The sequence below is a fragment of the Crassostrea angulata genome, chromosome 2 (genome assembly GCF_025612915.1).
Source record: "Crassostrea angulata isolate pt1a10 chromosome 2, ASM2561291v2, whole genome shotgun sequence".
Lineage (NCBI taxonomy): Eukaryota > Metazoa > Mollusca > Bivalvia > Ostreida > Ostreidae > Magallana > Magallana angulata.
Window position 1 is genome coordinate 60,493,323 of NC_069112.1, and position 6,000 is coordinate 60,499,322.

The window sequence follows — 6,000 nt, forward strand, 5'->3', positions numbered from 1 at the left end:
TATTCATAGGTGTTAAGCCTCCGCGGCCGTCCGTTACTGCAGTAGCCGTCATTCAATATGGCGATGACCACAAAAGGCATAACATTTTCAAGACGATAACTTGCTAAGTAGAAATATTAGAACACGTTTATCGCCGTTGACGAATTATAAATATGAGGTGATGACAGGTCATTAGTACTTACATATTGAGTTTTATCGACGTTTAAAAATGCAACGATGTCAGTAACTATATCTTTTGATGACGGTAACTACTGATTGATTAACAAAAGGATTGTTTGCAACTGCCTAAATGATTGTATTGATACCATTATTGTTGCAGTTGAATATAGAGATAAAGTTACAATACATCAATTATTATTATAAATATTCAATTTAAATACGGGGAGCATTTGTTATACATCAAGTAAAATTAAGCAGACAGCCGCTATAGTAATATATTACACGAAGGAACAATAATAGAGTTCAAGTCTTATTATAAGCGCATTTATGATAGTTTACAATTTCTTTAAACAAATTAGCACACTGTATGTTTAAACCCTATCCCCCTCACCAACCAAACCGACGGAAACATTATGCATATGTATTTGAAATTCAATAAATATGTTTTACATGTATGTCAATTTTTCAACTTTGAATTCAATTATGTCGAGTAAACTACTAGTATACGGTAAGAGTTATCTGAACAGAATTCCACCGTCATTATGAATACAAGTAAATCAAATTATCAACGCTTTTAAACATGTGACCAGGTTCATAAAAGATCTTAAGATCTATCCGAAGACTTGTCATGGGATTTGTCTTAAGACATATCTTATTACCACGCTTAGAAAGGATATAAACTGAAGCTATTCTAAATTAAAATATCTTAGATAAACTGTATCCTTTTTAAAATGAAAATATCAACAAAATATGTGAACAATTAATGTGATTGTCAATCATAAAAATACTTGAATATTAAGCAAATACATTTTCAAAGATCCCTAGTGTGGTATTTGATTCACCAATGCTCAATTTTGTATCACTCATTACATATTTATCAGTCATTCTCATTTATGTGACTCGATTTTGAAATATCATTGTCGCTCAAGTTAAGATCGTTCTTTCTTAAAGTGAAGGGATAAAATTATACATGTTTTGCAGGACATGTAAATGATTTTGGAAGTTTCTTTCCAATTTATATGTAATAAATCGCCGTTTGAAATGCATTATTGTTATTTCAACAGCCGAATTATAGATGGCACAGTGGTTTCCATACGTCACTATATAGGCTAATGATAATGTTTGTCCTTTTTTTTTTGCTATTGAAGTAGACAAATGAAAAAATGAAAATATACATTTTTAATGTAATAAAACCCCATCATTTAGAGACTAACGTTTTTGCCATTCGTCAATATTTTTTAATCAAGGATTGATAAAACTTGTCGCAATGTTAGCATTACCTACCTACCTCCGATAGAAACTAAGCCAAAGACGATATTGTGTGAATAAAGTTTCATTTGAATATATCTTTTTGTAGGCATTTAAGTATATGATCAGTTTTTACTGTATGACATTTGCGTTGGTAAAAAAAAATCGCCATCTTCCGATTCTTTTCACTGTAATATGAATATGGGTTAACAAGTGTTTTCGCTTTTTCTCTGCGTAAACAATACACTCTAAATAATCCTATCCTATATATCCATTGGGTAGTTATATAGCTTAATTTTTGGCGATATTCAAAGTTAATAAAGATGTGATGTAAAAAAAAACCCAATAAAATATATGACTTTTTGTTAACAAGTGTTACCGTGAACAAGCGTTGCTTTCTTTTATTTTCGAAACGAATATTACTTATCGAGATTTTTCAAATATCTAGGCAGCCGTGACGTAACAGTAAAGTAAAAACCACTAGTAAGAAAAAATTTACCACAACAGCAGCATTTTTGAAAGATCGCAACATTTGTTACTTAAAGTTTTTATCTTCATGTGTACTAGTACATTCGACTATAGATCATATGACGTATATGAATTTTTTATGACAATGCACATACATGTATTGAGAACATGAGTATACAAATCATTATAACGACACCCATTCAAAGCTGTATATATTTTCTTTTTGGTAAAAATATGCACTGACTCTAAGAGCAATGGTAACGGATGATAAGGAGCTTTGTTATGTATAAAGAAGTTATAATACAACGCCCGTTACCGCCTTTATTACACAAAGATACAGTTTTAAGTTATTTCTTTATCGGGTAGGTGTTTTCATTGTTTATATATGTAAAAACACATTTCAATATTTATCTTGTATAATGATTTATAAGCAATTAATTCAACATGAAAAGTGTATTGAATGAAATAATTGGTCACGGTGTATTTGCGGTTCTATATGGAAGGGGGAGGGGTCCGGATCCCAACTGAAAAATTATATCTACCGTACATAATAAATTTATCGAAAATAGGCCCCTTCTCTCAGCAAACGAAGATAATCCTCGGATCCCCCTCTTAAAGAAATGTGGATCTGCTCAAGCTAATCCAGTAATAATTTAGATTGAAAACGTCATATAAATTCGTCTATAATATTTGCATTCTTAAATGGTAAAATCTATATTAATATTCTTAAAGCAGTAAAACATTACCTGATTTAATTTAACATGATTTTTTTCCTCAGCGGTAATTTACACAGCAGAAATGCAAACGCCGGTATTGGGAAAAAATCAAGGGCAAAAATAATAAAATGAGAGAGGAAAAGTAAATTTTATATGTTTTAAATTTTTTGTCAATGAACGTTATTATTAGCAATATTGAATTGCCTATTGAAGATATACTTACCTGGTATCATATAAAGGAATGTAGTTTAGAGTTTCGTTTAACATCCGTTACTTTATCTTTTCATTTTGTACCACTCAGACATATATATGTTTCTCACATTAAAGTAACTATCTTTGAAATGGATCTTTGTATGTAAGCAAATTTGCCTCAATTATCCTCGGTTTTAAAGGTTTTAGCAATAGACTGCTCTATAATTTAAAAGATATATAGAATGAGTGAATTTTTAAACTATTTATTTTTTTATTGCTGAAAAAACCCCACGGTTTTTATAAGATTAACATCCGTTACTGTGATCCCCCCCCCCAATGCAAAGAATCTGAGCTAGATTTGTAAATTAAAAAAATTATGTGGGGAATATTTTCAGAAAAAGTATCATAGATGATGTTCTTTTGAAAAACAAATTATTAAAACAATCTGGCAAACTTATTTTTTTAACAACGTAACCAGTGTTATGGAGTAACAATTCTGAGAATGACTGTTATACGTTTAGTAAAAAGTGTGTCCCTTTTTGTATTTAAATTTTATCTCCCATTTCAAAAATCAGCAAGGCTTGGTCACCTTATTTAGAATCGAAATCCTCCGAGACCCGAGACAGAATTTTAAAACCTCCTACAAGTAATGGTAAGATACACATTTAAACTCTTGTAACTGGATATATTATATTATATGCCGATCAGGCCGCATATTGTTATTTTTAATAAAATACAAATTACAAAAAGGCTCATTTAGATCTACATGTAAATATATAAGATGGAAAACTTTCTGGAAATATAGAAAACGGGAGAATCACATATTTAGTTTAATGAAAATAGGCATCGCACCCTCCCGAAAAGCAAATGTAAATATTATTAGATATTATCCCTGGTTACCAACCATCCCCTCCCGCAAATATTTCCGCAAATAATTCATCCATATGTTGTTTGTATTATATTTAGACTCAAATACAAGTAAAGAAAAATGTATACATGTAGGTAGGTGTATTCAGTGAATCCATCAACTGTATCTCCCAATAACATCCAAATGCATGTACATCTAGATTTATTGTTTGTGTGCTTATTTATATCCCAAAGTACTATTACATGATGTATATATTAGTTCATCTTAGTTTTAGAAGTGCTGGTTCACAATCTACATGCTTACTGTTGAGTTTATTGAGAATAAGACAGCTGGTGGGATGTCTTAAATAAAGTGAATTAGATATAAAAGTTTACATGATATTTTGTTCTGATATACGACGCAAAAAAGCACTTTTCCTGAATTAATGCCTAAATGTATATATTGCTACTGCAGTATTTATTTCAATGCAGTTTACATTTCTACACAGATTTGATTTGAACATATTTTATTGTGTAATTACACAAGAGGATTGGAAACAAGTTCTTACAACTTACGTGTTCCTCTCCTGATGATAATACATACAATATACTAAATTATCACAATTATCATTCTTATGTTACATGTTACTTATAGTTAATAACGTTAAAGTAGTAATATTCATAAATATGCATTTACAAAGTATTTGCAAATATATAATAAATAGTGTTGGCATACAGTATAAAATAGCATAAACAAGAACAATTAGTTATCAAATCCTCCAGACTTTAATAAAATTTTGAACTTCTGAAAAAATAAAGCAGTTTGTATTACAAGACAAATTGTCACTATCCCAATAAATCAAATGTGAATTAATTAAGATTGTTTCTTCAAGCCTATTAAAAAGTAGTTCAAATAGATTGTTTCTAGCATTTACATAATTCTTGCACACACACAAAAATGAGAAACATCCTCCTTTTGACCACAAATATAATTAAGTGATTCAATAATGTTTCTTCTGTACAGACTGACAAGAGGTTCCCAGTCAGTTTCTGTGTAGATGCTTAAATGGGTAACCCAGTAACTATCCTTGTAGCACTTAATTGAACTTTTTCTAATCTCTCCATGTCAAACATATTACAACCGCCCCATACTACAGAAGCATTTTCAAGAACTGGTCTAATAAATGTGACATGCATTTTTTAATAAATTTGATCTACCGTGAGTAAACTTTAGTTTTTTCTACACAGGAAATAAATGTGCAAGTTAAAACTTTTTGTTAAAAATATGATTGTACTTTTTAAATCAAAGTACTGAAGTACTGACGGGAGTTGATTTTATCGATTATCATTTATTTTAAAATCAACTTATCTTGCATGGCAATTAGTTTCTAGTCTGTATTTGAATTACGCTTTTTTTATTATGAATTTTCAGACTTTTCCGACAAGAATTTCAAGAAACCCCATATGAATCATGTTGTGTAATATTTAAAGATAGATTTCAAACTATGTATTAGTAATTGAAACAATTCTAAGAATCGTATGGATCCAGGCACTATTGATTATGAACTCTAGTCTCGTTCAACCAGACGCTCGGCTGTCTCCGTTAATCTCCGACAAACTAGAGAGCCAATCGCAGCTTCTCGGACCTTTCTGGCAAACTCGAAAAACACATTGTCTCCGAGGTTGCCGGAAAGGCCCGAGAAGTTGCGATTGGCAAGAAAGCCTCTCTACTTTTCGGAGATTTACGGAGACAGCCGAGCATCTGGTTGTTTATTAAACTCTGGCGTAGGAACACATAAGACTACAAAAATATCTAAATTGTTCGTATTATATAAAATCTGACTATTTTCAAAGTGTTTATAGATAAGTTTCCTTAAAAAACAATGCTTCAGCATACATTACATCGCATTTTTCTATTAATTTCTAGAACTAAGTCTTGTCAGCGGTGATGATTTGTGCTTAGGTCCAAACACTGTTTCACTATCGGTTTGCCAGAGTAACTGCATAGGAGAGTTGATTAAAATCAACTCCCAAAAATGATTTTACGAATGCTTATTTATTTATTTATTTATTAAACTTTCATTTGATTTAATTATTCAATTTATTCAAATTATAGTAGCTGACACCAGTCTCTGAAGTAAATTACATCTTTTTCTTAACTTCGTGTTAGTATTCAACATCGTCCACTTATAAAACACCGCTTGCATTGGATTTCAGTTACATGTAAGAACATGCTGTCGCTTCATATTTCACTAAAAATGTATAAAAAGAACGAAGATAATTAGAAAGCAATAAAAATATCACAAATTAGCAAATTATCAACATGGGAACTTCGTGTCTTTTTGGTCGTCGTCATGTTGGAAGACGGTAG